This window comes from Pseudophryne corroboree, unplaced genomic scaffold (genome assembly GCF_028390025.1).
Source record: "Pseudophryne corroboree isolate aPseCor3 unplaced genomic scaffold, aPseCor3.hap2 scaffold_512, whole genome shotgun sequence".
NCBI classification, from domain to species: domain Eukaryota; kingdom Metazoa; phylum Chordata; class Amphibia; order Anura; family Myobatrachidae; genus Pseudophryne; species Pseudophryne corroboree.
The window spans coordinates 381,080-393,273 of record NW_026970116.1 but is presented as its reverse complement, the minus strand read 5'-3'; the positions used below and the strand labels follow the sequence as shown (position 1 = coordinate 393,273).

At 44.2% G+C, this 12,194-nt stretch overlaps 1 non-coding gene across 1 annotated transcript; it reads right to left on the bottom strand.

Annotated features, from left to right (window-relative positions):
- Positions 1 to 4,783: 4,783 nt before the first annotated feature.
- On the bottom strand, positions 4,784 to 4,896 carry LOC135031229 (U5 spliceosomal RNA). The gene has a single exon (XR_010227065.1). It is a non-coding gene; the product is annotated as a U5 spliceosomal RNA (small nuclear RNA).
- Positions 4,897 to 12,194: the final 7,298 nt, after the last annotated feature.

The following is a 12,194-nucleotide window of genomic DNA, read 5'->3' as shown; positions in this document are numbered from 1 at the left end:
AGCACTGGACTATTAGTAATGTACTGTAGTATGCTGAGCACCACAATGCAGCACAAGACAATGAGCAGTGATACTGAGCACTGATGAGGATACTACTGAGAACTGACACTGAGCAGGAGAGACACACTACTAGTATTACTGAGCAGCAATAAGTAACCACTGATACTGAGCACTGATATTGAGATTTCCACTGAGAGAACATAGCCACGTCCTCTCCGCTCTCTCTTCAATGCACGAGTAAAAATGGCAGCAACGCGCAGCTCTTTATATGGAATCCGAATCTCACGAGAATCTGACAGCGGGATGATGACATTTTCCCTTGTTCAGGTTTTCCGAGTCAGGCGGGAACAACCAAGCCAGCCTCGGACCAGTGTAAACCACGTGGAGTTCGTCGGGAATTCGGTTCTCGGAGAACCGAACCCGCTCCTCTATATATACTATATTACTATGTTACTGTAGTATACAGAACACCACAATGCAATGAGCAGTGATAGTGAGCACTGATGAGGATACTAGAACTGACACTGAGCAGCAAGATGCAGCACTGGACTATTAGTAATGTACTGTAGTATGCTGAGCACCACAATGCAGCACAAGACAATGAGCAGTGATACTGAGCACTGATGAGGATACTACTGAGAACTGACACTGAGCAGGAGAGACACACTACTAGTATTACTGAGCAGCAATAAGTAACCACTGATACTGAGCACTGATATTGAGATTTCCACTGAGAGAACATAGCCACGTCCATTCCGCTCTCTCTTCAATGCACGAGTAAAAATGGCGGCAACGCGCAGCTCTTTATATGGAATCCGAATCTCGCGAGAATCCGACAGCGGGATGATGACATTTTCCCTTGTTCAGGTTTTCCGAGTCAGGCGGGAACAACCGAGCCTGCCTCGGACCAGTGTAAACCACGTGGAGTTCGTGGGGAATTCGGTTCTCGGAGAACCGAACCCGCTCCTCTCTACCTTATACCCATCAATTTTTTTATTTTCAATCTAAGCCCCTGCAGTTTTCTGTAAGCATCTGCTTCGCTATGATGATCAACAAGTCACAAGGGCAAACACTCAGGGCTTGAGGCGTAGATCTTAGGACCAGCTGCTACAAGCATGGCAGAGGTGTCACTATTACTGGTGACACCCAGAGAGGTGGCGAGGGAGATTGTAATGCAGTGCGCGCAGATAAGCAGCGCAATGGTAAAAAGGAGGCATGGTTTCATAGGTAGGGGCGTGGCCTGGTGGCCTGAATCTACATTTTGTTGCTCCGGGTGTCCCGGGGGTTGGGGGCTGCACCCGGGGACTGGTGTGTGAGCGGTGCTGGCTCCTGCACAGTGAAAAGGCATGGCCACCCAGCATGACGCCTCCATTCTTGACCATGCTGTAATTGCAGTCGCACTGCAGTTCAGCGTGATCATAAAAAATGGTGTAGCCTCCTGCTGGTGCAGACTGTATGTGCGCGCAGGAAGCCGCCACCATTTTTGTGATCACAGCGGCTGAATGTGATGTCATACAGCCGCTGTGACCACGCCCCCTGTGTCTCCTCCGTTGCAGACCCCATTTTGAAGCCTTGCACCCGCACCGCTCCATCCCTGACTTGGAAATGGAGTGTTGCTGACCCACCTATCCCCCCCCCCCGCCCCGATTGACAGGCAGAGGCGATCGCATTCTCTGCGGGGTGCCGCAGAAAATGCAGGCACATGCGTATGCTCTTAGCAATTTTTGCAGTTGGATCGCTTATTGTGATTGCAATCCAACCTGAATCAGGCCCTATTACCTATCACAATGCGCTGCGGGCAGTACAAAATTGGGTTAATATAGGAGAAAAACCCCCAGACCTGTGCTCCTTAACTGTACCTGGTGGCTAGTGGAGCGGCTGCCCAGTAATCAGTGTCCACGCCAGTGCGCACACGGTCCACCCCCTACGGCCACGCTCCCCTTCATCAGCGGCCTCGTGATCCGGAAGGGTGGTGTGTGTGTGACTGACCTTAGGATGAAACCGGAGCCTCCGCTGCAGTGACCCAGCAACCGGGGCACGGGAGTATACAGCGCCGCTGGGAGTGATGAAGCTGCAGTAAAGATGTCTATTAGACCTAGCCTGCTGCAGCCCTTGTAGATTCTCATAAAACAAGTTCTTCTTTTCTTGTCAAAATTTATAGCTAAGAATAGGCTGCCTGAGGCAGGCCCCTGTTAAGTGGCCTGCTACTGAAGGCACCAACTACAAACTGAGCTCCCTGTTCATGGAAGCGGGGTTATAGAGGAGAATGCACTGAGCATCTTGGGAACAGTCAAAAGCTTTGAGCCGGTTGGTGCCTCAGATCAAGATCCTACTCTACACCCCAATGTGAATCCTTGTGGAGTCCAGTGTACCCCACAGAAGAAATAAATGTGTCACACCCATTGGCAGCAACCTTAGAATAGCTGCTGACGGGCACAATTGAGAATGGAAGGGGGGGGGGGACATTTGAATCCAGCACATAAATGCAATTCAAATATGTAATTTGTACCTTCCTATTTTAAAATATAATGGATGAACCTCACCCTGTGAGAACAATCTTCATGATCAAGAAATCTCATATGCAAAATAAGTATGAGTTGGGATAGGGCTGGGGAGGGTGTCTGCTCTGGCAGCCCCTCCCCCGTCAAGTTAAGGAGATTCAACTGAGGAAGCACAAGGGAACTCTCGTCTGGGGACAACAACTGCAGGGAGACCACATCTTTTCAGATGAACATGGGAGGGCGGAAGGCTGCCTAATACTGAAGCACCATCAAATATCAAACCATATGCAACATCTAGTACAAGCATTCCTGGGGGAAGGTCTGCAGCAGACGGATTTGCATACAGTGATGTTATCCAAGCAGTGGGCCAAAGTTGGCTGGAACCCTCATCTGCATATGAAAAGAGAAAAGGGGCGTGCAGGGCATGGCGGCCTTTTGCAGTGCTTGGATGACCCCTAGTTTTCATTAAACACCCCCACCCTCCTTTGGTGTGGGGCTCATGTTGGCCATGCCCCATCCCCTGAAGCATTCAAGCTGATTTCTTGCAGCAGCTGGGCACTGTAACAGCTCCAGAGCTGTTCTGTAAGGCAAGTAAAAGGGTGTGGGCCCTACAGCACCACCTGTAGTTCGCATTGTGCGTTGGAAGGCACAAAGTAAGCAGACGGGAGGAGAAGTCAGGATAGTGCGCAAGGGCATCCTTTTCTCTTAGTCCGTAGAGGATGCTGGGGTCACATTAAGAACCATGGGGTATAGACGGGATCCGCAAGAGACATGGGCACTTTAAGACTTTCAAAGGGTGTGAACTGGCTCCTCCCTCTATGCCCCTCCTCCAGACTCCGGTTATAGGAACTGTGCCCAGGGAGACGGACATTTCGAGGAAAGGATTTATTGTTAAACTAAGGTGAGCATCTTACCAGCTCACACCTTAAGCATGCCGCAGAATGTGGCATTCAACAGAACACAAGCCAACGGCATGAACAATTGCAGCAAAAAGCTGACCAGAACCATAACACAACATGTGTATAACCACAAGTAATAACTGCAGACACAGTATGGACTGGGACGGGTGCCCAGCATCCTCTACAGACTAAGAGAAAAGGATTTACCGGTAGGTATTAAAATCCTATTTTCTCATACGACCTAGAGGATGCTGGGGTCACATTAAGAACCATGGGGTTATACCAAAGCTCTTGAACGGGTGGAAGAGTGCGTACGACTCTGCAGCACCGAATGACCCAACTTGAGGTTATCATCGGCCAAGGTATCAAACTTATAAAACTTAGCAAAAGTGTTTACTAAATAGCTGCTCGGCAAAGTTGCAATGCCGAGACTCCCCGACCAGCTGCCCAGGATGAACCCACCTTTCTAGTAGAATGGGTCTTCACCTAATTCAGTAACGGCAATCCTGCCGTGGAATGAGCATGCTGAATCTTACCACAGATCCAGCGCATAATGGTCTGCATGGAAGCAGGACACCCAATCCTGTTGGGAGCATACAGGACAAACAGAGCCTCTGTTTTCCTAATCTGAACCGTTCTGGTGACATAAATTTTCAAAGTTCTGACCACAGCCAGAGACTTTGACTCAACGAAGGTGTCAGTGGCCAAAGGCACCATGTGGAAAGATGAACCACCTTCGGCAGAAATTGTTGACGTGTCCTCAATTCTGCTCTATCTTCATGAAAGATCAAATAAAGGCTCTTGTGATACTGCATGGTTTGTACTGTTTTCCATGTGCTCCCAGATCTTTCAAGCAAGTAGCATGGTCAAGAAAGTTCTGTTTGAAAAGAAACAAACATTTACTGTCATTGTTATGCAAATAAACTTACATTAAAGCTAACAAGAAAGCACACTCGTTCTGTCTTTAAACTGATAAAAGAAACCCCAATAATATGGGCATACCTCCCAACTTTGTCGGCTCGCATAGAGGGACACACGCGCGGCGAAGTCGCGCGCGCTCCCAAAAAGGGCGTGGCCTAAGTAAAAGGGGGTGTGGCTTCGCGGGAGGACCCGCGATCGCGAGTCACGCCCCCGTTTTCGGCACTGAGGGGGCATGCCCAGCGCTCTGTGAGCCGCTGGCATGCCACCTCTCCCTCTGACTTCAGTGAATAGACGCTGTGCGCATGCGCACAGCGTCTATTCACCGCTGCTCTGCTAAGCAGGGCAGCGACAGACAGAGCCTCCCAACTGTCCTCCCCACCGCGGGACACTGCGGCCCGCAGGTGGGACAGCGGGACAGTCCCCAAAAAACGGGACTGTCCCGCGAAAATCGGGACAGTTGGGAGGTATGATATGGGGCATGCAAAAATTGAGATAAAACTCAGTTTTGCTCCTCTCCACGGAAATCTTTAATAAAAGGCGAAATATTTGTTAGTTCTGAAGAGAAACCAGAGCATGACCAAGATTCCACCTGTCGCCTGAGTGCCATGCCAGCAGTTCTCATTCAGCCAGGGCCGGCGCTACCACTAGGCAGCTTTAGGCAGCTGCCTATGGGCGGCGACCACTGGAGGGCGGCACTGCTTAGTGAACGAAAGTGAAAGAGAACACTTTTTTATCATGTGCCTCAGCAGAAACAGAGGAGCTGCTCGTGTGCGCCCACCACGTCTGTCTGACTCTGCCTTCAAAAGTGAGTTGACTGACTGTGTGCCTACTTCTGCAACCCTGCCGTGCCGCCGCCCCCCCACCTCTGCGATCATAACACATTCCACTATGTTATGTGGGCTATGTGCAGCCTGCTGCCGCCTGTGCTCCTGAGTCCGGGGTCCCGGGTCCCACAGTATCAGCCTATCACTGACTACCCGCCGCTCCCCCACGCGATGGTCTCCCGCGTCCCCCCCCATCACCCCTGCATTTGGGCACAGGGCACATGAAGGAGAGTCACCCGCTGGCCTGGTCCGCTCCGCATCACTGACTACCCGCCGCTCCCCCACGCGATGGTCTCCCGCGCCGCATCCCCCCCCCATCACCCCTGCATTTGGGCACAGGGCACATGAAGGAGAGTCACCCGCTGGCCTGGTCCGCACTGCTGCCGCATCGGGCGCCGCCTCTCCCTACAATCCAGTGCAAATTGTTATCCGCGCTACCCCCCCAATCCCGCGACCGGCTCCCGCATCAGTACCTGCTGCTGCCTCTTTTTGTGACAAGCGCCCCCACAGCTATTAGGCTCCCGCTGCACCCCCCCCTCCCCTCCTGCATCTTGTAGCTTTGTTCACTTCTCCCCCCCCTTCTGCATCTTGTAGCTTTGTTCACTTCTCCCCCCCCTTCTGCATCTTGTAGCTATGTTCACTTCTCCCCCCCCTTCTGCATCTTGTAGCTATGTTCACTTCTCCCCCCCCACCTCTGCCTCTTCTAATTACCAGCTCCCCCACAGCTATTAGGCTCCCGTTGCTCCCCCCCCCCCCTCCTGCATCTTGTAGCTAGGTTCACTTCTTCCCCCCCCCCCCTCTGCCTCTTCTTATTACCAGCTCCCCCACAGCTATTAGGCTCCCGCTGCTCCCCCCCCCCTCCTGCATCTTGTAGCTAGGTTCACTTCTTCCCCCCCCTCTGCCTCTTCTTATTTAATTTATGTGAAAGGCAATAGGTTCTGCAGCAGCTGCGCCTCTCTAGTGCCTGAGAGGTGGCAGCTGTCTGTAGGTGGCCACAATAAACGGCCACAGTAATATACACGTGTGTGTATATATATATATATATATATATATATATATATATATACAATGCAGCAGGCCCGGCACTCCACGAGTAATACAGAAACTGGGTTTGGTGCCCTTACACAAACAGCATGTAGAGAAACAAACGTACGGCACTCATAACCTCTTGGCAGCAAAAACGACAGGAAACCGTTCAGGAGTACAACGTTTCAAACTCTAATTGAGTTTTTCGTCAGGTAAACATATACATACAGACAATGAACTCACCTTATATCCCCTCCAAACTACCATCACCAGCCCCGTGATTGCACGCGCTGCCGGGCGCAGGAGACCCGGCCCGTCCCTCTGGCGCGGCTTAACTGACGTCACCGCGTAGCTACGCGGCGCACGTCATGAGTGTAACTAGGCAACATGCTAAACAACGCCGCTACATAACACCATGACAACCAGCTAGTGACATCCGATAACTGCACAGACAATCATAATTAGCGTGACGGGCAACACACCGCTAATATCAGAGCCATCACAATAGCACGAACTAATAATCAAAATATTAGTATATAATAACTTTAAGAGCACTATCAGAATACACTTTAGATCAATAACGAACATTGCAGTATCGTAGAAAGCCAACACATCCTAAAAATCATGATAACAGACCACAAACCACAGAAGCAGATAAAGTTAAATGGCACAAAATCATTACAGCAGGGATCAATATCATATCATGTCCCTAGCTGTTGTAACAAAATGTGTACACAGACAGCAGAGATATTAACGGAAACTAATGAATGAGTTCATTTCGTTTAACCCTTTAGGATGGATAACATCCAATCTGTGAATCCACTCTGCCTCTCTCTTCAAAAGTTTTAAATTGCGATTGCCACCCCTATAGGTGGCAATCGCAATTTAAAACTTTTGAAGATATGATATTGATCCCTGCTGTAATGATTTTGTGCCATTTAACTTTATCTGCTTCTGTGGTTTGTGGTCTGTTATCATGATTTTTAGGATGTGTTGGCTTTCTACGATACTGCAATGTTCGTTATTGATCTAAAGTGTATTCTGATAGTGCTCTTAAAGTTATTATATACTAATATTTTGATTATTAGTTCGTGCTATTGTGATGGCTCTGATATTAGCGGTGTGTTGCCCGTCACGCTAATTATGATTGTCTGTGCAGTTATCGGATGTCACTAGCTGGTTGTCATGGTGTTATGTAGCGGCGTTGTTTAGCATGTTGCCTAGTTACACTCATGACGTGCGCCGCGTAGCTACGCGGTGACGTCAGTTAAGCCGCGCCAGAGGGACGGGCCGGGTCTCCTGCGCCCGGCAGCGCGTGCAATCACGGGGCTGGTGATGGTAGTTTGGAGGGGATATAAGGTGAGTTCATTGTCTGTATGTATATGTTTACCTGACGAAAAACTCAATTAGAGTTTGAAACGTTGTACTCCTGAACGGTTTCAAAAATCCACTTAATTTTCTTTACCCTATTATTAAAATGGTAATTGACAAAAACAAACTACATTGTCACCATAAGAGCAATACAAAATGTACAAGTGATATATTAAAATCATCTTTCCAGCTTGAATTTCAATGATGCATTGGGGCAACGATTTTGTGAGAAACATCTTCACCCTTAAATAAAGATTTTCTTAATTCCTTACCTGTGTGCTAATTAGATATCACCTTGTTTTCACATTAAACAGACTTCCACATGAGAAAGCAGCAAGGATGCAGTGGCGTTAATGTTTCCTGGTGTCAACCTGTATTATTTCAGTAGATATTGAAATGAGGATGCATCTTGCTGCCTTTCCAATGAAGCAAGTTTAATTTAGTAATAGGTGAAAAACCATCCCTACAAATATGTTAATCAGATACTTGGCTTTGTGGACACTTTTCAGAGAACAAATTAGTTAGCTTAAAAATAAAGCCAGAAAATGAAGAGCTGTTTAATCACTCAATTGGATTTTTCTGCCAGCATATTTCTTTTTCTCTGCAACCCACTGCTAAATTGTGCTTCCTAGCTGTTTTTTTTATAAAATCACTGATTCAAATCTAACTCTGATTACATCAGAGTAGGCCAGGTACCCTACACCATAAGAAGGGGGTCTGAAATTTTGACTTGTCTACTTAAAGATCACCAAAATCTGATAACAAGGTCAATTACATCCCTGGGTGGGATTGAACCACCAACCCTTTGATTAATAACCAAACACACTAACCGATTGCGCCACAGAGACACTTTAAAAAACGTACATACTGACAAAGGCTAATAAGCATTCATCTAGAACGTTTCCTAGAAAAACTTTAAAAAGTCAATAATCTGTAGAGTTTTTGTAAGATGTTTCTTCCAGCAACCAATGAAGAAACACATTGGTACTTTCGCATGATGAGTGAGTGCTTCAGGATCTCTTGCACTTACATGTGCAGCAGAGTACTGCAATGGAAGCATGCTGGGCCCATAACCCAGAGGTAGGCAGATTGAAACTATCCTTTGCTATATGCATTTTTTTTTGTTCATAAAAAGTAATCCAAAACTGGGATTGATATTTTAGCTTTTATTTTTACTTAAAGTACAATAACTTTTACCATTTTAATTTGTTTTTATATTGACAGTATTGTTTTCTTTCAAAAATCCAATTAATTTTCTTTACCCGATTATTAAAATGGTAATTGACAAAAACAAACTACATTGTCACCAGAAGAGCAATACAAAATGTACAAGTGATATATTAAAATCATCTTTCCAGCTTGAATTTCAATGATGCATTGGGGCAACGATATTGTGAGAAACATCTTCACCCTTAAATAAAGATTTTCTTAATTCCTTACCTGTGTGCTAATTAGATATCACCTTGTTTTCACATTAAACAGACTTCCACATGAGAAAGCAGCAAGGATGCAGTGGCGTTAATGTTTCCTGGTGTCAACCTGTATTATTTCAGTAGATATTGAAATGAGGATGCATCTTGCTGCCTTTCCAATGAAGCAAGTTTAATTTAGTAATAGGTGAAAAACCATCCCTACAAAGATGTTAATCAGATACTTGGCTTTGTGGACACTTTTCAGAGAACAAATTTGTTAGCATAAAAATAAAGCCAGAAAATGAAGAGCTGTTTAATCACTCAATTGGATTTTTTTGCCAGCATATTTCTTTTTCTCTGCAAACCACTGCTAAATTGTGCTTCCTAGCTGTTTTTATAAAATCACTGAATCAAATCTAACTCTGATTACATCAGAGAAGGCCAGGTACCCTACACCATAAGAGGGGGTTTGCAATTTTGACTTGTCTACTTAAATATTACCAAAATCTGATCACAAGGTCAATTACGTCTCTGGATGGGATTGAACCACCAACCTTTTGATTAATAGCTGAACACACTAACCGATTGCGCCACAGAGACACTTTGCGAAAAGTACATACTGACAAAGACTAATAAGCATTCATCTAGAACGTTTCCTAGAAAAACTTTAAAAAGTCAATAATCTGTAGAGTTTTTGTAAGATGTTTCTTCCAGCAACCAATGAAGAAACACATTGGTACTTTCGCATGATGAGTGAGTGCTTCAGGATCTCTTGCACTTACATGTGCAGCAGAGTACTGCAATGGAAGCATGCTGGGCCCATAACCCAGAGGTAGGCAGATTGAAACTATCCTTTGCTATATGCATTTTTTTTTGTTCATTAAAGTAATCCAAAACTGGGATTGATATTTTAGCTTTTATTTTTACTTAAAGTACAATAACTTTTACCATTTTAATTTGTTTTAATAGTATATTGACAGTATTGTTTTCTTTCAAAAATCCAATTAATTTTCTTTACCCGATTATTAAAATGGTAATTGACAAAAACAAACTACATTGTCACCAGAAGAGCAATACAAAATGTACAAGTGATATATTAAAATCATCTTTCCAGCTTGAATTTCAATGATGCATTGGGGCAACGATATTGTGAGAAACATCTTCACCCTTAAATAAAGATTTTCTTAATTCCTTACCTGTGTGCTAATTAGATATCACCTTGTTTTCACATTAAACAGACTTCCACATGAGAAAGCAGCAAGGATGCAGTGGCGTTAATGTTTCCTGGTGTCAACCTGTATTATTTCAGTAGATATTGAAATGAGGATGCATCTTGCTGCCTTTCCAATGAAGCAAGTTTAATTTAGTAATAGGTGAAAAACCATCCCTACAAAGATGTTAATCAGATACTTGGCTTTGTGGACACTTTTCAGAGAACAAATTTGTTAGCATAAAAATAAAGCCAGAAAATGAAGAGCTGTTTAATCACTCAATTGGATTTTTTTGCCAGCATATTTCTTTTTCTCTGCAAACCACTGCTAAATTGTGCTTCCTAGCTGTTTTTATAAAATCACTGAATCAAATCTAACTCTGATTACATCAGAGAAGGCCAGGTACCCTACACCATAAGAGGGGGTTTGCAATTTTGACTTGTCTACTTAAATATTACCAAAATCTGATCACAAGGTCAATTACGTCTCTGGATGGGATTGAACCACCAACCTTTTGATTAATAGCTGAACACACTAACCGATTGCGCCACAGAGACACTTTGCGAAAAGTACATACTGACAAAGACTAATAAGCATTCATCTAGAACGTTTCCTAGAAAAACTTTAAAAAGTCAATAATCTGTAGAGTTTTTGTAAGATGTTTCTTCCAGCAACCAATGAAGAAACACATTGGTACTTTCGCATGATGAGTGAGTGCTTCAGGATCTCTTGCACTTACATGTGCAGCAGAGTACTGCAATGGAAGCATGCTGGGCCCATAACCCAGAGGTAGGCAGATTGAAACTATCCTTTGCTATATGCATTTTTTTTTGTTCATTAAAGTAATCCAAAACTGGGATTGATATTTTAGCTTTTATTTTTACTTAAAGTACAATAACTTTTACCATTTTAATTTGTTTTAATAGTATATTGACAGTATTGTTTTCTTTCAAAAATCCAATTAATTTTCTTTACCCGATTATTAAAATGGTAATTGACAAAAACAAACTACATTGTCACCAGAAGAGCAATACAAAATGTACAAGTGATATATTAAAATCATCTTTCCAGCTTGAATTTCAATGATGCATTGGGGCAACGATTTTGTGAGAAACATCTTCACCCTTAAATAAAGATTTTCTTAATTCCTTACCTGTGTGCTAATTAGATATCACCTTGTTTTCACATTAAACAGACTTCCACATGAGAAAGCAGCAAGGATGCAGTGGCGTTAATGTTTCCTGGTGTCAACCTGTATTATTTCAGTAGATATTGAAATGAGGATGCATCTTGCTGCCTTTCCAATGAAGCAAGTTTAATTTAGTAATAGGTGAAAAACCATCCCTACAAATATGTTAATCAGATACTTGGCTTTGTGGACACTTTTCAGAGAACAAATTCGTTAGCTTAAAAATAAAGCCAGAAAATGAAGAGCTGTTTAATCACTCAATTGGATTTTTCTGCCAGCATATTTCTTTTTCTCTGCAACCCACTGCTAAATTGTGCTTCCTAGCTGTTTTTTTTATAAAATCACTGATTCAAATCTAACTCTGATTACATCAGAGTAGGCCAGGTACCCTACACCATAAGAAGGGGGTCTGAAATTTTGACTTGTCTACTTAAAGATCACCAAAATCTGATAACAAGGTCAATTACATCCCTGGGTGGGATTGAACCACCAACCCTTTAATTAATAACCAAACACACTAACCGATTGCGCCACAGAGACACTTTAAAAAACGTACATACTGACAAAGGCTAATAAGCATTCATCTAGAACGTTTCCTAGAAAAACTTTAAAAAGTCAATAATCTGGAGAGTTTTTGTAAGATGTTTCTTCCATCAACCAACGAAGAAACACATTGGTACTTACCCATGATGAGTGAGTGCTTCAGGATCTCTTGCACTTACATGTGCAGCAGAGTACTGCAATGGAAAAATGCTGGGCCCATAACCCAGAGGTAGGCAGATTGAAACTATCCTCTGCTATATGCATTTTTTTTGTTAATTAAAGTAATCCAAAACTGGG